The 24,602-nt window shown below is 36.7% G+C and overlaps 2 long non-coding RNA genes across 3 annotated transcripts in view; one reads left to right on the forward strand and one right to left on the reverse strand.

Moving 5' to 3' along the window:
- Nucleotides 1-24,602, forward strand: part of LOC125318615 — a 131,884-nt gene that overhangs the window by 11,390 nt on the left and 95,892 nt on the right. The window lies entirely within an intron of this gene.
- On the reverse strand, nucleotides 281-2,635 carry LOC125318618. The gene is made up of 3 exons (XR_007200452.1): nucleotides 1,444-2,635; nucleotides 686-808; nucleotides 281-501 (listed from the first exon to the last, which is right to left on the reverse strand). It is a non-coding gene; the product is annotated as an uncharacterized LOC125318618 (long non-coding RNA).

A 24,602-nucleotide genomic window follows, 5' to 3' on the forward strand; every position in this document is an offset into this window, starting at 1 on the left:
AAACCAATTCATGTGCTTGGTCAGCAAACCAAGCCAAACCAAACCAAAACTAAACAAAGCATAATGTTCTACTGCATACCATCATGATTTAATCCCAGCAGGCAAATAAGGATCCCTAAGCCACCCACTTATCAGATCCCCCTGTCTTCCCAGTGGAGGGCAGAGAAGCATAAAGAAAATGTAAAACATCATAGGTTGAGATAAAACCAGTTTAATAATTAAAACAAAATAAAATACATTACCACTACTAACAATAGTTGTTATGAAAGGAGAGAAGGAGAGAGGTGCAAAACCCAAGAAAAACAAGTGATACACAACACAATTGTTCACCACCCACTGACCAATACCCAGTCCATCCCTGAACAGCAATTAGCAGTTCCTAGCCAAGTCTTCCCAGTTTATAGACTGAGCATGGCATTCTGGGGTGTAGAATATTCCCTTGGCCAGTGGCACCCAGCTGTCCTGGCTGTGCTCTCCTTCAGGTTCTTGTGGACCTGCTCACTGGCAGAGCATGAGACAGTGAAAAAAGCTTTATTTAAAGTAAGCACCACTGAGCAACCACCAAAACGTCAGTGTGTCATCAGCATTATTCTCTCTATATATATACACTGAATAAATAACACTGCACTTTAGCAGGTACAGGGAAGAAAATTAACTTAATCTCAGGTAAAATCAGGACACATACCTTCCCAGAATACCTCAGGATTGCCTCCAGGGCAGATTTGATCCTTTAAAAGTATTGGAAGGCTGAGTCCTCCTATGGTTTCTGTACAAGTTTGCACAAGGAAGACGATCTCTGTTCACAGACCTGCATTCTCAGAGATGGATGAATTTTAGAGCTGACAAAACTGACAAAGTGTGGAGATGAGGTAATCTTACATCTACATGGAGAGGACAGAGGAATGTATTTCTCTTTTTCTGGGTAAATGCTATCATAGTAATTACTGACAATACATCCATTCCTAAATATTTCTGTTGTTCAGTTCCATATTATCCAAACATTCTTCAAAACCAACAAAATAAAACTAGATATCATAGGCTGGTAATCACAATTCAGTCTAGTCACTATTTCTTCATTTTACTTCAGATGGCAAGCATAATTTAACCCATTCAAAAGCAGGAACTAATCATTTAAATTACATTCTTCAGTGTTTTTTTCTTCCTTTTTATCTTTTTTCTGTTAAGCTGACATTAAAAAATGTTACAGATAGTTACCCCTAAATTTTATACAACAAATTTTGCATGTAACATTCAAATCTCATTTACAGTCAGAGAAAGAACACCTTATGTATAAATAAACACAAGAATTTATTGCTAATACAACTGATATCTTAAGAGTCTAAACATTAGTCCAAATCTGTTTCTCATAGAAAAAGAAAGAATAATCATGTGGTCTAAAAACTACAGTTATATACAATATATAATTAAGTTATATGAACTTACCCTACTTCTTGCAGTTATGTTCACCCTTCCCCTGCTCCTCTGGGTGCCTTCACTCTGGTGCTGGTGATGAATGCCAATGTTAGCAGCTAATTGCCAGCATGCAAGTCCTTTGCCAGGAGGAATATGATAATTATGTTGACGATTTCTTATTCCTCACTTTGGGATCAATTTATATATTTTTTATATGTTTGTTAACATATATGTATACATTTTTGCTTTCTTCATTGGTCTGCAGCTTCTCATTACATCCAAATTTACTCTATATGGTACCTATTACACGTAAGAGACCATTTCTTTGAACTCTTTGTTAAACATAAAATCAGCTTTATCAAGCCCCAGTTTTCCATGTCTTTGAGTATTTTGAGGAGGTTTGCAGCTGTGGGTTCTCCAATGCCATAAATGCAAAGCTGAGTGGTTATTATAATTTATAATGGAACACAACAAGTGGAGCACAATGAAATTGGTATTAAAAATGGAGGAAGGTAAGAGAAAATCTAAAAAAAATAATGGAAGGCAGGAAGGCAGGAAGGAAGGACGGAAACTGACTTGAAGTTCAAGCCCAACCCTAAGCATTTCTAAGGCTTGAGGGAATATTTTCCAGTTGGCATCCCTTCAGATTTCTCTTTTGTAAGACTACAGACCCCATCGATGAACAGATGTCTTTGAGAATTTCTGAAGAGCTGTCAGTACCATCAGTATTTCTTTTAGTTGGCTGAATAAGTCTTACAAAGTATCAGTGAATCTGGCTTTTAAAATGTTATGTGCTGTGATTTGTGTGCACCATCTGAAATATCAGTCTTTATCATTTTAGGAGGTGTTCTTGCCTACAAGAGAAGAAAAAGCCATAAGGCTTTTCATTCCCATTATGGTTTTAAGTAGAAAATATATTGCTATGTACATATAACACATTTGAGTAAAAGTTGCCCTTGGGACTTCAAATCTTTATAATTTCCATATTATTATCACTTCTGGGGGTTCAATCATAACAATATCTTAGCACAGGATTGTTGTTTGTTTTCAAATATTTGCTCATCCTTCTCTGATATAGGCAACTAACTCTCATTGTTGAGAACTTAAGAATTTAACAAGGTTGGACTGGGTTAGATTTTGAGAAGAAAACTTCTGCAGCTTTCTTTGAGGGGGAAAAAATCCCTGAAGTGCTTTACAAAGTGGGATCATGATACAGCATTGATAAAAATTTGCATTGTACTTGTAAGATAATTAAATATCATTTATTTCACCATGCAGTACAGAATATAAAAATGATATTATTTAACTTATGAAACAAGAGTAATATATAATTTATTATAATACCTTGTATTTTAATTTTTATATTTGTAATTATTATTATATTTCTTGTATGTCACGCACTTGAGTTTAAATTTTTCCCTTGCTTATTGGCATGAAAAATACATCCTTACATCCCTTTTTTTAAGTTGCCTTTGCTTGAGGCTGTGCCTGCAACTTACAAAGACTATCAAAGGAAAATTGTGCCTGAGATTCAAACTGTACTGAGCTGGAGGGATAGAGCATTCTTTTAAAGTTTACTTTAGAACTTTAAGTCAAGAATATTTTTTATAAATTCAATCAGTTTCAGTCATCTCTAATACATGAAACAGCATTTGAGTTTTGCTGGTGAGTTGATGTTTAGTTTTCTACAAGATTTGCAAAGAGTCTCTAAAAGAGGAGAAGAGCAAAGAGCCTTTAAAGTCCAATAGCAACCTGGAATAATTTTAAGGTTGAAGTGGAATATAACATTTTTCTTTGCCACTTTTTTGCAAAGAAGTAATATTTTGGGACACACAAAATGTTTTGCTTGCTGTATAGTTTCTCAGAAAGAGAATCCATAAAGCTTAATAAAATATTAGTTTGGTCATTATAAGGATTATTTGAAAGTTAAAAATAGTAATTTCGTCCATGATCGGAGAGAGAAAAAAATGTGAAAACAGAATATTTTAGCATTGGATTATGGAATCAAACACTAGAGGTTTGGTATATTTATATTTTGGTTGTGGACAAATGCTCTTTGTTCCATTGCAATTTAATAGTTTGCATCTCCTCTATCACCTCCTGGTTTATAGTGCAGGAGCATCTCCATATTTCCTTTTGGGGTATCCACCTTTGTCACCTACCAGCAAGGATGGTAGAATTTCCCAGCTATCTAGCTAGTCTCATATTTTGTGCTGGCATTATACGCTGCAGTAAGAAGCTTGACTCATACCTATGCATATTTGCATAAGTTGCAACTTCTATCCTGTGCTCTCCAGAATCTTATTCAGGGGTCAGAATGTGTCACATCTCCTTTTCTGTACACACCCATCTGAGCCCACAAATAGGAAAGGAAATGTGAGGGAAATGTTTGTTTGAGACCATTATAAAATAATCTTCTCCCAAAAGCACTTAGATAAATTTCCATTGCATTGCACTACTTGCTTACTAGTTAACACTTGGATTTAGGTGAAATTAAAGTTGTTTTTATTAATTTAATTTCTGGTAAATGTTAAGAAATTTGGCACACTGTTTTGAGTGACAGCACTTTTCTTGAAAATAACAACCATACTATTGTATATGATACATATCACTTCATTTCTAAGAAAAAAAAATCATCTGTATTAAAAAATCTTGTATAATGAGTCTTTCTAACTTTATTATGTTATTGAAATTTGAAAAGCATGTCATTTTTTTTCTTATTTTTATCTTAGAAAATAATTTTGTGAAGCTGAGATTTTGTGTACTTCTAGTGCAAAAAGCCCTCTGAGAATTGATCTCTTGTGCTTTGCCTCTAAGAAATTTTTTACAGCACTCACAAGTAAGCTGACATACTTTCATCAACCTTTGTGTTATTTTTTAGAAGCAGCTGTTCCAAAAAACATAAGTGGAATCCACATTAAATGCTTTGCTTCTTGAACCCAGCCAACACAAGAATGAGTCATCCCTGCCAATCTACTGATTTCTTGCCTTTGAGAAAATGTATTTTCCAGAAACAGCATCTGTGCCACTATCATAAAGGAATAATAAAGTGTTAGAAAAGAACTAGAGCTTTTCCTTTCAAGAATTCCACAAAGAAAACTTTCTCCAAAATGAAACCTACATATCATACTGTGCCTTTACCTCTTCCATGTATGCAGTGTAAAGGAAAAAATTAAATCTGTAGAGGACACAGTTCTTCAAGGTGCTGAGTGCCAGCTGAAAGCAAAGGCAAATGCATATAATTCTTTTGGGATGTCAGCAAAACTTTGACGATGGTTAGTGTTTATGAACGAAAATGACAGTTTTTCCTCCAGTGGCAGAATGCAAAGAGATCCCTTATTTCCACTCATACCTGATAATATGAAAATAAAAATAAATAAAATTCAACTTGAAATTTTGTCCCCATGTGTATTAGAGGGTGGGTCAGCAAAGGGGGCATATTGCCCTGTTGTTATTCTGAATAACCCTGAACACTTCTTATTGCAGTATCCTTGCCAGGAGTTGCACTTGACTCCTATATACCTTAGAGAAATGAAATAATTTGCTCTCACAGTTCAGTTGATGGATTTCTACCCTAATATTAAATCCAGGCTGATGAATTGAATGTCCTATTATATTATTGCCTATATCCCACTTAGGACCCTTATTTTTTTATAAGCTCTAGTGAAGCCTTCACAGCAAAGAATTCAGACCATGAAATTCAAATTTTTGGTGTTTTCTAATTGTAATTTTTTGAGCTCAGTGTAAACAACACGTGACATTAAAAATGTGCTAAAAAAGGCATAGCCCCATGACTTACTATTCAGTCCCATGGGCTCCCCCGTGTTTAGAGATACTCTTCAGGTCCAGTGATGCCACTGTCAGAGACTGAAATATTACACCTTATGACTTAAACAATTTCACAAAGGACTTTTAAAACTGTATTACAAAAGCTGCTGAGAAGACTACCACACCCTGAATGGGGTTCTGAGAGGCCCTGGACCGCTCCCTGATGAAGATAAGATAAAGCAACAACTCAGGGCTGGGGACATTCACAGAGCACAAGCTTAACACCTCCAAGATGAGGACCACAGCCCCAGGGCTATCAGCTGCCAGGCTCGAACAGACCCCCTGCACCAAAGGGTGGAGGGAAGAGAGGCTTTGGGTATCTGGGAAAAGCCTCTGGTCAGAGGCGCAGTGACTGCCCATCCTCCACTGTGCAGAGGAGCCCAGCAGAGGGGTCCTCACCAGGGGAGAAGCTGCACCCATGTGAAGGACAGAGGGGGTGACACGGCCCATCAAAGGCTCCCCCAAAAGGGTCCCCAGACCCTGCACCAGAGCACCAGAGATGATGCAACAGACCCTCAGTGTTGCAAGGGACAGTGTTAAGCCAGCCCCTGCAACGGGAGACACGTGGGCGTTCCCACCTGGCCCAAAGTGTATATTAGTCCACGGGATTCTGCACTCTTTGGTGTGTGGTGTGGTGGCGTGTGGGGGCGTGGCCACGGCAGCGACGGGGGACCCTCACCACCAGCAGACCAGATGGAGTGGAGCAATGAGACATTGTTGGGGCCCTTGGAGGGGTGATGTGCTTCCACCTAACCCCTGTCACCTCTCCCTGTCCCCCCACCCCCCACACACACTTCTTCATCTCTTTCTTTTCTCTTTCTCTTCGCCTCTCTACTATTAAATAAAAGATATCATTTTTTTGGCACCAATATCTAACCTCATTTGGTTTTAATCTGGTTTTGGGTATATTTTGAATGTTCAAAGTTCTTTCCAGTTTATACACAGAGACTTAATTTTCTTTGCTCTTCTGGGTTTAAACCAGATTGCACCAGCCACATATGGCATTCCAATTTAAATAATGTGAAATATATCAATTGTTACCCAAACCTATGAAGATAATCGATGCAGAGTTTTTAACATGTCTGACTAGACATACTTCTGTGTCATTTTTAGCAAGTTTTGTCAGTAATTGATTCAACTTTTACTTACTGAAACTGTTAATATTTCTTACTTCAGTAAGTTAATAAACTTACTGAAACTGTTAATATTTCTAAGCTGGCAGAGGAATAAATAAACAATCATAGAGTTATAAACAGTTTTAAAAATTGCTTAACTGGTGTAATTACAGTATGAATTTCTTTGCCTGTTTGTCACATTGTGTTTGAATTCAGCATGGCATACATTCAGTAGAAGGTCCTTCAGATATTAACCCAGGAAGTGCAGAGCAGACTCCAGCTTCTGCAGGATTTTCAGCTCTGTTGTGGGCTCTAGGAGATGATTTCTTGGGTAACCTTGTTAACAATCGGGAAGAGTTGTTCCAGATAGAAATAGGTGACCTTTTTTTCACCTGGGAAATGGACTGTGCAGGCATTTAAAGATAGCTGCAGCTTTCTTCCAGGTTTCAGCTATTACAGTCAGCACTTTCTCGGGCACTATGATCCCAGGAATCTACAATGAGGACACAACATAGAGACTTGAGTTTCAACAGGACCTGTATAATCAGAAAGGCCTACAAATCCATTAAGTCCTTTAACGTTCCTTAAATACTTAGGGAATATAATTCCTCACTTTGGCTAGAAGAAAACTGGTAAGAGCCTTGAGAATTTGCATTTCTCACTTTTATTTTTTTTAAAGTTTATTGTGTTTTGTTATTCATGCCGACATTTATGACTCGAAAGTTAGCACTTTCTTTTTGTTTGGTTTTTATGCTTGTAAAAAGTAAAGAATCAGCCTGCTGAAAGATACCCAGTTAGAAACAAATAGTTTTCCCTTTCTGAAAGCAGCAGGATTTAGCAAGTTTGGTTTAAATAAAACCTACAATGCAGCAAAACCAGAGTCCCACTCCTACACTGGAAGCAAGATCTGCTTTTCCTCATAATTTCCTTTCTGCTTCTTTATTTTTCTTCTCTTTTGTTGTTGTTTTGTTTGCTAGTACATAAATCAATTCCTCATTATTCATTTTTCATGCTATACATATAATAAGGACTTTAGAAATTGAATGATATTTTGAATATATTGAAACTTCCCGCATTTAATTTTCTGGATTTTGCCTCAGTTCTTGTCAGAAACATGCTTTGGGCATTTAATGAGTCTCTGTGTCCCATACCTGATGTGCCATATGTGCTTGCCTGCAGGCTTTTAATTTACAGCAAGGTATCTTGCTAATGAAATATCTTTCTACATTGTTTCTCTTTCCTTAATAATCCACCCAGGTATTGCTACTGTGCTTGTCAAAAATAAAAGAAGTCCCTAACTCTAGTACTAAATTTGCTGCAAGAATATGAACCCAGAAGATGGAACTGAAAATCCTGCTTACACATGTAGTTATGTCCCCTGAATACAGGGGTATCTTAAGTTGACTGGCAATAAAAATTTAAATTAAAAACATTTTAATTTTTAATCTGTTTTTATTTTTATATATTATTTTGCTCTTTCATTTAATCTCTATACTGCTTAACAACTTCTTTTTTTCCCTATTGTGCCTTTACAATGTTGCCCTATAAAATGCCCTTTTCTTTTCCCTTTCATCTCCCTTATTTCTCTTTCTTTTTAATTAGCAAAAACTTAACTTCAACAAACTTTCTTCAAGGTTACCCTGATGGGAAGGAAAGTGGTCTCATTTTCCTTGCAGAAAGGCTAATTATTCAAAGCTTCAGAGATCTTGTTACTCTGCCTATACAAATGTTGAACCCGTAGGAGATTCTTAATCCAAGAAGTACCTTAGAAATTGCCACTTCTGTTGTTCTCATGATTAAACTCATGGGAAGGGGTTACCTCCAAGCAATATAAATATGCATTTTTAATAATACTCATAAAAGGAGATCTGCAGGAACCAAGAATAAGGCAAAAAAATGGTAGGTTGTTTCATTCTATTGCTTTGAATGGTCCCATTATATTTTAGTTATTGCATTTGAGATATTTAATTCAAAGCAGTGATTACAGAGTGATCAAGTGCTTCCTCTTAATTAAGGTTTCAATAAGAATTCCATTAGTAGCCTGCTTCTATATCTTCTTTCTTCTTTCTTTCCCCTTCTCCCCCCCTCCCCTTTTTTTTTTTTACCTCTGGGTATTATTTTTGTCTTAATTTTTTTTTTCAGTTGAACTTTTAAAGTGAATTAAAACTATCCTGCAAGTATGAATAAAATTGATCAAGTCGTTCCCTAGAGGGTAATTCAGAATTGCTTTTTTTGAAATGGATTTCAGCCAGGTAATTTTTTTTCTCTTGTAAGCACTACTGATAATCACTTTTCTGGAGGGAAAAATAAAAATTACAATGTATCTTTATCCTCAATTCTTCCAGAAATCTGTCCTTTGTTTAGTGTACAGCCACACAAACAATGCCTTTTCATGTGGTTTGTTCATGTGAAATGTGCTCCCTGATCACAGCAAGAGTGGGAGAGGAGCAAGACAACCAGAATGAGGGTTAAACTGATTATGTTTGCAGAAATAGAAGTGATTTATTTTTTCAAGTTCCTTAATTGCTGTCCCATAGATGTTACAGAGGCTTTTGTAGTCCTGGTATGTAAACTCATGCTATATTAATGCTTAAACTGATGACTCATCAGCCCCAGTTCTGGTAAGAATTCAGAAGCTGGGACCAGTCCATAGGGAGCATGTCATGCATTAACATAGCTGAAGCAAAATGCAGAGCTGAATCCTGAGGCTTACTGACAGGCTGGTTAAGAAGTCTTGAAAGTGAAGACAATATTTAGCCCACATTTTGTCAAATAACTCTCTCATGACATGTTTTTATCTCTCCAACATATTTAGTCACTTCATTTACTGAAGTTCTTTTCAGATTGTTGTATTTTTTTGTAGAGGGTAAAGAGAAAATTCAGAGGAAAAGAACACAGATTTAATATACTCAGGGTGGATCTAATTGGGAGTTCTTTCCTGCAGATGTATATGAACTGCATGGGAGAGAGATTGATCTATAGTGCAACTTTGTAAACTGCTTCCAGAAGCAAGTGCTTTCAAAAAGAATTCTCTGCTGCAGAATGGATATGTTCTTAAATTACTGACTTAGAAAACTTTTCCTATCACATTTATGCTTGACGATTCAGGTTTATTTTGTGGTGTCTTTTTTGGCTTTCTAAAGAGTTGGGTTTGTTTGGTGTCTTTTTTGTTGGTTGTTTTGTTGTTTTTTGTTTCACACGAAGTGATTGGGACCAAGTTTACTACAGAAAACTACAGAAATTTTGGGGAGTTTGAGAATAATTCAAAAGGGCTTTCCCCAAGCTTTATAGAAGTTTTAGGAGAACCAGAAGCTCTGATGTCTTATTCAGAAGCAATATAGTTGTATAAAAATACCCACCTTTAATAGTGTTTGTTTCTTCAAGTCTTGAATGTTTCTGGTATTATGGTCCTATTACAGCATTTGTGTTATGGTCACATTCATTCTTGGAATTTTAAAGAGAACAGCAAAACACAAGATAAAGTCATTGATTTCTCTAATCTGCTGGTCCTAAACTTGTTGCCATTTTGGAACAAAGAGCTTCATGTATATTTGATTGCTGAAGCTGAACAGCAGGACACTGCATGGGATGTGTGAGCTCTTATTTCACTCCCACGTTGTCAAGTGATCCCTAGTGCCAAGCTGATGGCTCAGAAAAAGCCTACTCCCTTAACTGCATAAATAGGAATTGGCTGTTTGTAAGGGGATATGCAAAACACTGTTTGCTTTTTATTGACATTTCCCTTCCTGCAGCACATTTCAATAAAGGTCATTCCTTCTGTTCCTTCTGTTTCTTCTACTGATGATTCAAATTACACTTAGTGTTGTGAATAGAAATACAATGCCATTAACACCCTATGGTGCTAACCTTTATTTTAATGAAATATTAATTCCTAAAGAACTAGCAAGCTGGTAAGGGGGGTGGAGTGGGGATACATGGGCTGGCATGCATAAGTTAGGTTGGTTGAAGCTAAAGGGACAGGAATAGAGTGGCTGAATGTGGCTGCCTTCAAGCAGTCCTTCTATTCTGGGTATTTAGGTGGATTTAAATATTAAATGATTCTTAGGGAGTGTTTTGGCAGACAACTTAATCATTCTCTCTCGCATTAATTGTCTTTAAATATTAAGTTTTCTTTGAGACTAAGATCTTCAGGACAAGAACCAAGCCTTCAGGTATTCCCTTACAGAGGCCAGTGGAATTCTGCATATTTTTAAGTCTGAGCACTTTCATAAAATGAACATTAATTAAAACTGATAGTTAATCTTCCCTAACTCTTTCCAATAGTCTGGAAATTGGGGGTTTTAAAGATAAAACCATTATATTGTTAATTATTTTATTGGGAAAAAAATGTGCCCTATATCTTGTGCTCTTTCAGATAATGTTGAATAGCCTGTCACTATAATTTACCAAAATTATCATCAATGAATGTGCAGTCAGATATAGGTGGGTAAGTGATAGGCAAGTAGAGATGTAAATGTGTGTGAGACAAAGAAAGAACACTTATGTGAAGCTAAGATGGAAGGAAATAAAAAGAATAGTTTTGGGGAGATGACAGCCACTTTGCAAAAAAAAAAAAAAAAAGATTCTGCACAAGAAAATTGTACAGACTTGTTCACTCTTTCTTGATATGCAAAATCCTTCAGTGTATTATCCCATGTTTTGACACACCGGCATTATTTTGTACTTGAACTGTGGTAGATGCAAATATTATTTTGTACTTGAACTATGGTGTGTTGTAGGTGTTGAGGAAAACTGCAGCCTAGTGCCTTCAAAAGAATATAATTACCACTGGGAGAAGAAAAGGGTATAATCAACACCTTTTTGCTTTTAGGATGGATCTTCAAAGAATTATGATTAGGATTACAAAATGTCATTTCCTATGGTACTACAGGTTTCATATCATTACTGCTGAGCAAAATTTTTTCAAGAGAAGGTTAAATTTTCTGTAGTCTCTTGCCTACACATAGGATATCACCAACTTCTCAAATCTGTATTGGGAAGCTGTCAGAGCAGGGTTCAAAGCTGCTTCATTATGCACACTGAAATTTGATTCTTTGAAAAGATTTGTCTAACCTGCACAAGAAGTATACTTTGAAATTAAGAATATTGCAATTCGCTATATAGAAATAAATGGAAAAGAGATCTGCTACTTGGTATCCTGTGCTACATTTTGCGCTTTTTTTCCACATGGGTGCTTGGAATAGAAAAATTGAAATTAATTAATTTTTCATATCTGTAAATATTATCAAATACAGCATAAAAATACCTCTCTTTTTGTACAATAAAGATTAAATATATTTAGTAAGTTAGTGTATTTATTTAAGTGTTCAACAACGATAGAGAAAATCATTCTTATTTAGAGTAGGAAAGTCAAAACCATAGTTTCTTCAAGTTAAAAATGTTTAGATAAAAACAGTGAGGAAGACAGTTCACTTCTGTCAGGTTTTGACCAGTACTTCAGGTGTATCATGTTTTGGCCTCCTATTTGTAAGACATACAAAATGACTGTGGTGAAGACAGGTATTTTTGGGGGTGTGTCAAGACTGTGTTAGCTAGTGTTTTTGATGTTTTTCATAGGTTTGACAAGCATTTATAGTGTGCAAACTGACAAGAGTGTTGCCTTTCTGTCAGCTGAGTTGGAACCAGTACAAATGATTACCAACACATCCACCCTGGCAGGGGAAAATGTCTATAGAAGACAGAAAGCAAAATAAAAAGTATTCTTCAATTAACAGCTGCCAGAGCAGAGAAACTTGATCTTCAATATCAGCTTGTCACTTAATGTTTCAAGTATATTGTTTTTTTAGGACAATCATGTAAAGAGATGGTTTAGAACACTTCTAACTAAGGGTCTTCAAGGAGGGGTGGTACTTGCAGGTCCTTGGAGTTTCAATACACTGCACATCTTTCTACTCCTCCACAATTTATGTTAAGAAACATCATAAGGAACTTTAAGCCCTCTGCATGTATTATTTTTGTTCTCCCACATACATTCAAAGTTGTTGTGTTGGGCCTTTGACATAAATTAGACAAGTGTCTTTCATTCTGGTTTTGTGGCTATATTTTCTTTAAACTTGACCTGTGTCTGCATTCCCTGCACATATCTGGTTATGAATTATATTTGCTTCCCTGAAGAGACTTTAAGTAAAGTGTTTTTTCTGTCATTTTCAAGCTCTCTTCAAATATTTTGTTTCTTTTACAGACAAATAAAATCAGATGTTACCATCTTTTGAATACCAAGAGTGAAAGACCACATATTTTCCTTGAAAAGGAAACAATTTCAGCATATTTTTCTCTTTGAGATTAAAAAAACTCCAAATATTTTCCAAATTTGATTATATTTTCTTTTTTCTAAAATTTTCAAATCACAAATTTTATTAAAAAGTATTTTTCTAGTTAAAAAAAATATATTAAAAAGAAAAAAAAAAAAAAGGTTAGATGAATGGTCCTATTAAGTTCTCTTCAGTATTAGAGAGATTGCAAATGTGTAGTATTTGGACCTTAATTTTTATTTAGGCCCACTCTTGGGAAAGGAAAAAAAAGTGCAAAACCAAATCACAGTCCTTTAGTTTATAGTATTTCTATTTTACTTTTCATTTAAGCCAAACAAAATTATTGGACGTGGTTTAGGATGAGAAATTTGCACACAAGGACCCCTGTCCATTGTTGAAACACAGCTATTCCTATGGGTTAGGGCACAGTGATCAAGGGCCAGTATTTCACTTTCTGGATAAGAAAGGAAGGTGAAAAGAAATATATCGAGTTTGTGGGTAAAGTTTCTAATACCAAAAAGACTACTCAGATATGCTATCTACAAAGTGCAATGTCCTAGTCACAGTTTATGAGACACTCTTCAGTGACCAGAGGTTTCATGTGGTGACTCACCTATCTGATGTTAGAAGTAGGTTTTTTGCTTATTGCAAGCTAGCAGTCAGTACTTTAACTTTCACACTATTTATTAAAATATTTTACATGTTATTACTGTCTCAGTCCAGCTCTGTGGCTCACATGCATGCACGCACAGATGCATGGATATCTTCAGTAATATTGTTGGTAGCAAAGAGGCAGGCAGGTTCTTTGCATGGGTTCCAACAGGAGCATTTATTACTTCTACACTGTCAAAGGTTCCAGAGGCAAAGATGAGAATAATGGCAAACTCAGAGTTTTATCTGGGGGTGGAAAAAGGCGGGACTAAGGAACAGGGACCAATGGGAAAGCTGCGGGGGAGTGGTGATGGGCAAGGGCCAACAGCCAACCGGGGAAGCTGAACTGGGGTAGATGACTGTAACAGAACAAGGCATCCTGGGAGAGGCTTCTTTCCCTCACGATGACCGCTAAGTCTCTGGCACCAGAGACTGTCTTACCAAGAGCTCTCTCTGTCCCTTGTGCCACAGGCTAATCGGCTACCACAACATGTTAGCCTGCATTCAGTTTCTTATCAAAGATTTACATTTCTGAAGATGAGATGTCAATATTTAAATTGAAATATACAAGAGAGGCAAGGATTCCCTACTTAAATATTTCTAACGATTTTTCTTGGCTTTATATACCTCATCACTTCCTCCTATCCTCTCTACCACAACAACATATAGCTATAAAGCCATCAGTAGAAAGCCACTGAATATAAAAGTGAAATTAATAATTGATGTGTTAAAAATATTTTGAAAGAATTATTGACTCCACAGGTTTCATTTGTGATATGGGAAATTGCTATATATCTCTGGAGAGTTCTGGAAGGAAATCCTAAAAATGCCGGTAAATGGAAGCCACTGTCTCAGCATAATGTCAAAGCTGAAGTCAGCATACTGCAGGATATGCAGATACAGGGTACAGCTCCACAGGATGAAAAACTTCAGGGTTCCTGAATTTAGATTTTTTCTAAGTCACCTTTAGCTAAAATACAAACATATTAACTGTGTATACTAAGTTAAATGTTGATAAACTTTGCTTAAGAGGAGATTCAGTTAGTTTCTGCAAAGATGTATTACCCTCTTATCGCTCTTTTTGATCCAGAGAAGGTAGGATAAAAGATGTCCTGGTAGCTAATGATAAGAGATAATATCTTGGGCAGGAAGTTTACTTTAAAGCATATAACACCAACAGTAAGCAATAAAACTTGAGCTGTAACTCCACTTTTTCAAGCTCAGCTGGAGATAAATTAGGGGCTCAATTTATAAGCATTAACCAAACAAGAGAAAAGATAAAAAGTCATGGACACACACTGCTGTTTGAGCAGTAAATGTTTATCACCTTTTTCCAGGGGAACTTGTCCTGTTTGGTAACTGTTACCAATTGTTTCATATGACAAACATTATACAGATATTTTAAAAAAAAGTATTCTTAATATTATTTCATTCCATAGGATGGTATAAACTAGAGAGACAATGTTGGTAGAGATTTCTCTCCAAAATTCAGGGGAAAATAGATAAGCACATAATATTTTTGGGAATGTCTTTTTACAAAACACCTGGAGGACAGCATGAAAGAGCTTTTCATTAATATTGTATCTGTTAAGTGGCATTTAAATGTCAGGAAGATTTTCTGTGTGAGGTTCTTCTAAATCCTTTCATACTGTGATTAGAAATAGATCATACTTCAAAATCAACAGTGTAGATATACATATGCAGTACTTTAACAAAACAGCTATGAGGGTTCAGTCAAATCCATGATGTAAAAAGAGGACAGTACAACAGAGAAGTGAAGGTTCTTTATAGATCCTCCAGTTCACTAGCAAATATTTGAGATTAGCTCTGTTGGTTGGAGTATAGTGCTAATAATGACAAGATTGTGGGTTTGATCCCTGTATGGGCCATTCACTTAAGACTTGGACTTGATAATCCCTGTGAGCCCCTCCCAACACAGAACAATCTGTGTGATTTGTTCATGCAGATTTCCTGACATCTTTAAAAAATCAGCCAATAACAGTAATTGCACATGTGTTGGATATGTATTGCAATTATTACTTATGCCTACAGTGTCTCCCAATCAGGGTTTTATCACAGAAGATGGTTACTTCCCACTTTATATCTTTTCTATATGTGACATTATTATGAAGAACAAAAGCAAATTAAGAACGGGCACAGAAGAATGTGTTGTTGCAAACTGTTTGAAGATATCTGTGTAATGGAGGTAGAATGAATATGAGAATGTTTTGAGCCTGAATGACAAACAGGTTTGAGTAGCAGGACTGGGTCTTATTTTTTGCTTTGAAGAAACCTTATTGTACCTGAAAAACTCACTGATGCATCTATACCACAAGCTTAATTCAGCATGATTTTGGTACTATTAACATTTCAATTAACTGTTGGCACACTAACTCATCTCTGCTACCTCATTAGTAAGATTAAAAAATCTGCGATTTTTTTCAGGCATGTGAAGTAATAGTTGATTTACACCGCTTTTTGCTGTTACTGTGCATCATCCAGACATGCAGATACAAGTAAGATTAGACAAATATCAGTGAAAATTCTTTTTTAACTGCAAACTCCCAGGGGGCTTTTTCTTGTGAAAGTATTTTTGTGAACCCCCTAGTGCAGTAAGGCCTGACTACCATTTGCTCTAAACATTTCTATGATGAAAAAGAATTATGAACATAATATAAAAAATGAGGCATGTCACTATATTAATGTATTTTGTAGAGCAGTCTCTGTTGTTGATTATAATGATACTGATTTGCAACCTTTGCTCCCCTCTCTTTGTTATTCTTTGTTCTCGTTTAGCTTCACATCAGCTTTCTCCATCACATGTAGCTCTAAATTGGTACTCCTTAAGATCTGTATTTCAGAGACAGCAAGTTGCTCTGTAGGGGAGTATGTTCTACTTTTGTGGAGGTGTCTGTCCCACACTGTTCTTCACCTTATCTTGGTTAGAACAAGGGCCATGTTTTCATTGTTTTGATTATTTATTTATTTCAAAACACGAGCTGAAGTATCTGGGAAATTCTGGTAATGAACATGTTAATCACTGCTTTTCAATGTTAGAAACTAGCACCAAATAAAGGTACCTATCACAAAAGCTGTTCAAGTCATGAGACTATTCAAACAAGGAAGGTCTCTTGAGCAGTGTCTCAATAGGAAGTGGTGTTGGAGGTTCATGCCTGGGCACTGTTCTTCAGCTCCTAGTCTAATATTTCACTGCAACAGAGCAGTGCCACGCTCGCACTCATGAATCAGATGCTGATGCGGCGCAGCCAATCCCTGAACGTCCCACAAGGAGTCCGCTTAGGGCAGAGCACAGATAGCTCTTGTGTCCTCGCTCAGCACCCGGAGCGGGTGAAGGCACACACACACAAGCAATAAAGCAGGCAATACCAGCTACAAAGAAGTCGGAGGGACTCTTTGTGTGGAATTCCATGAACAGGGTTTATTCTGAGCATGAAAGGATCCAGGGACAGAGAGCCCAGATTATGGAGGGTCCAGGGATTAAATCGGGGGAGGAGCAGGGGCAGAGAAAGGGCCAGGGACCAATGGGACGAAGACTTTGGGGAGGAGCTTAGGCAGGGCCAGGGTACATAAACCAATGGGAGAACACAAAGGGAGGAGTTGGGATACAAGACCAATGGGGTATTGAGGAAGGGAGAACTTTCTGGAGCTAAATTAGGGAAAAAGGGGTGCACGGCCAACGGGCCAACTACCAAAGGGTAATCTACATAACAAAGGGTAATCTACATAACAAGAATGGAGGATTATAGGAAGTCACCCTAACCACAGAGGCACCTCTATACATTGACACCTGCCCACCAGGGTACATCCACTGTTCTAGGGCCTTGTGGCTCCTTCGTCATCTCTGTGGTGGGTTTGACCACCGCAACAGAGCAGGAGGGAGATATTTCCTCCCATACGAGGCTTGATTGGAAGAAAACATGACAGGAGTGTTCCTTACTCTGGTCAAATTTAGCAGCAGCTTAAGTATAAAGGCAGAGCTAAAAATGGCAGGTATGCATCATGCTATTTCAATAGTGAACTTTTTCTACCTCCTGGACAATCTTGGCATTACCTCTGATCCCATGCTTGTAGAAATCAATAGAAGCCTTTTTATTGAATTCAGTGGTGCTGAAGTAGGCTTGTGGTAGGTGGAGTGGCTTGAGTAGTTAAGAAAAATAGTTTTGTATATCCCCAGCAGAATAAACCCCGCTTTGGCATGGTGTTTCAGTGCCTAGTGACTCGACTACATTATTAAAAATGTGGCCTTTGCCAGAAACATTTCATTTCATCTATAACAAGGAGCAGGACTACACTTTCCTACAGTCAAGCAGACTGTTTATAATTTTCACCTTGTTTGATTTTTTCCTTGCTCAGTTTTTGTGGACTTGGCAAGAGCTCAAAGGTTTGTTTAGTTTTTCCTTTAGCATCCCAAAAGGCCATGTTCTTTCCTAGTTTAAGGCACTATCATTCCTCGACTTCCACTGCTAACCACTATGTGTAATTTTTTGACCTCATTCTCTGCAAACTTCTGTCTGACCATAATATAATCCTGAAACTTTTGTCTAATTAGATTAAGATGGGAGATCAAGCTACTCAGGGGGAGGATTATGTGGGCTGAATACAGTGTTCACTGTGAAATTAATTGCAGCAATGACATAATTGCCACAAAATCCCTATCACTGAGAATTAGCATCATCATTGTTCTTTGTTGTTTTGGTAACTGAATAAAACTGAATGTGAAATGTCGTTCTTTAGTCTCACTGTTCTAGTTTGGAGTTTTTCTGTTTTGGTTTTTTTGTTGGTGGTGGTTTTTTTTGGTTGGGTTGTTTGTTTGTTTGGGGTTTTTTAGGTTTGGTTGGTTTTTTTTTTTTAATCTGAGAGTAGAATGTTGCCAACATGGTAAGTAGTACCTCAACAGCAAACTCAATTCAATATTCTGAACTCTGTGGCAAATCTGATATAAATGTGTGTTGACTACATGCAAATAGAGACCCACTGTAATTCTCTTCCCTCACTTGGCTGCACACTGGTATGGCATCTGAGTCCCAGACCTATGGTAGCTAGATCAGAATATTTCAACACTCAAGGCCACTGCTGTCCTGAGAGTTACTATGTAGCCTTAATCTGGTTTGGTATGGATGCTTTGTGACCGGGCCCTGAGGTTACTACCACGCTGTACTGACCCTAACCCATTTGCCCCTGGGATGTCCCACTACAGCTCTCCATGGGTCCAGAAACTCCATTTCAGCTTAACCTGGTGGTCTAAATCCTTTCCCAAGCTAGGCTCTAGGTATGCGTTCTTCCTGGCCCATCTCCCAGGTCTGTTCCTTGGGCCTTGATCCCTTAAAGGGATTCTGGATCTTCCACTGCATATGTCTGGGGCTGTTGATGGTCCCTGTCACTAATGTCCTGCTTGGGTTCTGCAGGCTGGCACATGGGTCAATGAAGGTGTTGCCTGCTTTGGTGTGGCCCTGGGCTGTCCCCCCTCGTGGAGTAACCCCATTCTTGCTACTAACACCTTGAATGTGCACCTAAAGGTATATGATCAGCTCACCACTCTCAGTACCATGGATTTGGATCCCTTCTTCAGAATTATTTGTATGTGAAAAAATCCTTGAATAAAATTTAAATGTAATGCTGAGAGTAGGGACTCAGCAATAGTTCATTCCAAGTGACTTCGCTGACTCTGGAGTTTACAATGTACCTTTCCACTTGATCTCTTATATCTTGATTATTTTTTTGTTCAATGGCTTAATTCTGTCTGCGTATCTTCAAAGTTTCACCTGAAAAAACCTCTAAGTAAATAAGCTGTAGTTTCCTGTTTAAGGCATCTACTTTAAAGATCATATCTTCAAATTCCTTCAATCTGGGAAAAGACTTTTAGTCCTTGATCTGTTTTTACTTTTTATTTTATAGGTGATAGGCACCACCTCTGTTTATATATAGAGAGAAAATCCTTTTTTAATCTTTTCCTAGGGAAAATATGTTTCATATAGAGAGAAGGTTAAGAGCTGCATATCCCAAGTAGAAGATGAGACCAGCCACTTCAGCCTCAGGAAGGGTTAAGAGCCAGTGTTTCCTCCTGGCCTGCTGCAGGCAGATTCAGGCAGATTCTGACTTAAGACTGAACTCTCCTTCTTCTGCTGATTGTTTGGCATTGCCATGTTGAGAAGCTTAATTCTTTTGGGGATTTGCTGGTGGATTCTTGGGGCTAAATCAGGGCTCTGTTTTCCATGTTTACTGTTAGATCCAGACTTTCATAGAAATGAGATTCTGTTATTGTTGTTGTGAATCATTTGTATCCTAGAAAGATTTTAAAACTGAAATATTAATGTACATGGTCTGTGGCTAATGGCAAAACTACTTGACTAATAAGGCAATTAGAGTTTAAAAAAATGGACATATTAAAGGTTGAAAGCACCTAAAAGCTGAAGAGTTTGAAGAAATTATATAACATAAGAAGTTGAGCCGAAAAAGACTAGAAAATTCCAGTTTTCCTGATTATCCAGAAAGCACTTGTGCAGCATATTGGTGTTTAGAGAAAAGCTTTTCTGTTTCTAGTGGACTTGGAATTATCTGTAGAACAAACCTGGGCACTGAGTGTTCATTTTAATCTTGATTACATGTATTTTAATATTTTAAATTATATTAAGTACTTATATCCTTTAGAACTAGAAAGCTTCAATGTTAAAATAAAGGAAGTACTGAAAGTTTGGACAGGAAGTAAGCTTTGAAGTCTTTCTTTGTGCTAATAAATACTTCAGTTGGACAAAGTAGGATTGTTCCAAAGAAAAAAGATAATTTGATGAGTAGGAATACTAATAATTTCTAAAGGAAATATTAAAAAAAAGTAAACCAGCTTACAACACACTCTTCAGGTAAGAAATATAATTAACTTATTTATTAATTCCTGTTTCGATAGGAAAGAAAATGGCATGGTTCCTACAGCATTTACTAAAACTGAATCCATATATCTGGTATCCTTTCTGAGCCTTGAGAATATGGGTAGCTTTAGGTCAGCTACTTATTTTTGGGAAAGGTAAGAGTTTTATTTTCAAAACATTAATTTTTTAGCCTGATGTAAAACAGAGGAAATGTGGATATCAGAAATCGTTTTCCCGTCCAGCTTTCCTACTTGGATCAAACACTAACTCACATAATTCTGTATATCTCAAATTCTTCTCAACATTAGCCAAATATCCATTCAGGAAATGTCAATGATTTTATCAAAGGCCCCAGTGAAGGACTGTGTCCAACAACTTGGGAGGGAGAAAATCAGTTTATTCAAACTAAAGCCAAAGTAGCATTTGAATTTGAAAAATTAAAGACACTTTATGTTAGAGAGTTACTTATGGTGGATTTTCATTTTATAAATTATTTTTAAACCCTTTTGTTGTTAATTGTAGTGCGCCTAAGTTTACTCATCTCTAAAATGGATTAATGGACACTCTCCTTAAGAGCACTATGTTTGTTGCCTACAAAAATAATTACAACAACTTTCTGTGTTGCATAGCTACAAAAGACCAAGCAAATATATTGTTGGAGGAAACAATCCACCTCAGTGTGTTTAACTTTCGCTTGAAGGAAGATATGAACTAACAAAACAAACAAAGACCCACCAAACAAAAACCCCAACAATTCTATAATGTTTATCTCAGATGCTCATTTATACTTCCCGCTGAGAAAATGGCATTCCCAAGGGGCCTTTATCTAAGGTTTATGAAACTTCAAAATATCTTAAACGTTCAGTTATTTGAGTGCAAATAATTTTCAACTAAGTTCTTAGGAATATGCTTGTACTGAGTTTGTTTATTCTTTTTTCTTAAAAGCAGATATCAATATAAATTTTTGCTGAATAAAAAATTTAGATTCCTAATTTCTCTATTTGGAGGATTAATTGAAAGGTACAGAGAGTCTGTATTGAGGCTGAACATCAATGAGTACCTCAAGATCCTCCACTCGTGGCAAAAATTAACGTACTGTTGTTATAGAGCTTTTATAATGATAATTAAATGTTTCTATTCTCTGTCATGAACTTTTGAAATGTTTGTAATAAATAGGTGTAATATAGTCTTGGTGTGGAGTTTTGTTTTATTGGTGTCTATTTTTATTTTTCTGCTCGGAATATTTATTTTTCTTAGTCTTTATGTGAGCCTGGTCCTCATCCTGTGTAGACCTGTCCATGTGCAGTCCTTGTATACTCTTGTATTTATGTTAACTTTGGAAATATCATACCTAGTATACAAAGACTTTTGCAGTACTGTGCTCTGTGTACATATCCTTCATCCCATATTTCTGTCTACTGTTCTCCATGTACTTATCAGCTGGGCTAGACAGGGAAATTTCTTCACAGGCAAGTACAGACATAGCCAGAGGGGACAGACACCAGCAACATCAAATCCCAATTGCAAAGCCGCATTGGAACTGTCTGGGCAGGAGTTAATCTTGGGCAGTGTTGTGTTTATCTAAGACAGGATTTCTAAATGGAGACTATATCAATCATCAGTTAAAAGATCTTCAGTGCAGAAATTGTAAATTGCCACCTTTTTATCCTTAAGGATCACGAATGCCTTTCTGTTCAGATAGCAGAACAGCCTATTTTGTACTTAAAAACTTTTTGCTTGCTATCATAAGCTAAATTAACAGAAATATACTGAAAAGTGTTTTACTGATACTTAAAATTTTGCAATAAAACATTAAACACACTCTCTCACCTCAAGTAGAGCACCTGTTAGTAGGAATCATGAGGATGTAATGGTGCTCAAAAGGGGAAGTCAAATCCTCCTACAGTCAGAGGCTAAAATGACACTGCAAAGCTGTTAGGTCTTCTTTACCAATAACTCTGGGTCTAATAAGGGCTGATCTCCCACCACTTAGAGACATAAGACTTCAATTATCATGTAGCAAAGTACTGAAATTAAGACCATTTCTGTAGCTTACTGCTACAGAAATGCCAATGGCAGTGTACTTTTAATAATTTTATTTTTTTAAGAGGTTGTTTCTTTATCACGAAGAGTTACAAAGCCTTAAAAAGTAGAGCATTAAGTATCTTTGTACTGCATGGGCATGGGATGAGGCATGCATCTTCTAATGTGACCTGAAAAAAACAGGATTTAAGGAAAAAAATATATTTTGGGGGCACACTAGAATTACTGAAGTCACAATCATGATGAAACAGTATGCTTTGTACACTAGATTCTTCTGCCCCTAGATTATAGAGTATTTCAGGTAGGAAGAGACTTCAGTAGGTCATCTGGGTCTTTCTTACTCTGCTAAAATACACTAAGTTCTTCTTGCACCCCCTAAAACACAAGTGTGATAACTTGCTCTCAAAATCTGTTTTCCCCACTACCTATTCATAATAAAATCTTCTCTTCATCCCTTCCAACACTGCATTACTAAGGGGACAGTCCTTCATCCCATATTTCTGTCTACTGTTCTCCATGTAACTTAACAAGGCCGCTGCTATTTCCTGTGCCTTTGGCTGGTCTTCTGGCTGCTCTCTGTTGCTGCATTTGCTGGTCAGAGTTGGATACAGCTTATTAGATTTGCAGGTTGTGAGGCAATTCAAGCAGCCTAGATCAGGGTGCTTGGCTTCCTTTGCTGACTTTACTAAATACTTGTCTGCCAATTGTAAACGATTTTTAAAGGTCTGTGATCTCCACCCTTTTGAAAAATTCTGATATTTTCTATAAGTTTAAAAATTATTTAGGATATGGGGGACGGATATATTAAAAGTCAAATTGCTAATACTCTTTTCATTAAACTAAGCTAAAGAAAATTGTATTTGTTTGATTGTTGCATGTACATCCATAGAGGAATCTAGGAGTAGTTTTTTTGTTTGCTTCCTGAGTCTGCAGTATTTTTTATTTTCCACTGATTTATATTCTTTTCTATATGTGTGTGTATGTGTAATTTGCATATATATATATGTAAATATTTGTGGTTGCTTGGCTACCGATATCTAACAAAACTATATTAGCTGAGTTATGCAGCAAATTGTTAACGTTAAAAATTCTGAGCACAGGGAACTCAATGAAAGGTCAATGTAGCCAAGAAACTTGGGTGAATCTAGGAATAAATTCTGAGGTGATTAGCAGCCTTAAACCACCTCTGGGCTCAGTTCTTGAAGCAGTCATATTAGAGATTTTTTTCCCCCTAGGGTTTTCCATTGAGCTGATTGAATCGGAGAAAAGGAGTAATGCAATACATCATTTCTAGATTCATATTTTATAAGCTGATTTGCTCTCTACTTGGTGGGTAATCTCCACTCTTTTTTTAATATTATAGCAAAGTTCCTGTGCATGTACCTTTAGATGCTTCTATTTATTTTTTAATTAATGCAAGATTTGTCTTTTTATTGAAATATACTTAACCAGGAGGTCTGTTTGCATTACAATGAGCAAATCTTGTTGCAAACTGAGAACGAATATCAGAGTCTGAATCCACATAGTGTAGGTACAAAATCTTTTACACTCCTGCAGACACCTCATTCGATATTAAAGAAACCCAATTAAACTGTTTGAACATGAATGCTTAAGAACAAAGAAATTAAACTTATTTAATAATATTAGTAGTAGTAGTAATCTAACTGGAAGCAAAGAGATAAACTAGTTACGTGAAGAAATGATCTGACACCTTCTTTATGCTGTAGCTTCCCATCAGTATATAAACAAAGCTGTGTTATTTTTTTGTTTAACATTTTTTCCAATACACAGACTCTCAACTTTAGAAGAGATTTGTGCTTTCTGAGCAAGATTTACTATTTATTGTGAAACTATCAGAAATATTAAAGGAAAAATAATTTTAAGGTGTGGCAGGGTGGTCTGTTTTAGGAAACTGAAATTTGCCTTAGTCCTTTCCAAACACAAATGCAAAAACCTTAAGGGCAGAAGGATGTTGGGAAAGGCACAGTCTAGATGACTAGCAGAGGAAAGAAAACAAGATGCCTTTACAGATCTGTTCTCTGCTTTCAGATGGTGAAGTACCTTTGGAGAAAGAAAACTATGATATATTGATATACCAATATGTTAGTGTGAGGCAGGGGAAAATAGCTCCTTTGTTCTCCTGGCTGTGCAGCTTGAGGATGTTCCTATGCCCAAGTTAGTGTTACAGGAAATAGACAAATTCAAGGATGTGGTTAGTGTCTGTCTCATTTTAATTCTATTCATAAGGAAATTCCAGTCAAATGTTCTGTTCTATTCAGTCTTTACCAGCCAGAGTCCAGATTAGTGACCAGGAAATTTTTAACTATGCTGGTAGGGGACAGTACATCTTGTGGTAAAGTTCTGTTAGGAAAGTAATGGGCTGGAAATCTTTCCTG

Source organism: Corvus hawaiiensis, chromosome 30, assembly GCF_020740725.1.
Source record: "Corvus hawaiiensis isolate bCorHaw1 chromosome 30, bCorHaw1.pri.cur, whole genome shotgun sequence".
NCBI lineage: Eukaryota > Metazoa > Chordata > Aves > Passeriformes > Corvidae > Corvus > Corvus hawaiiensis.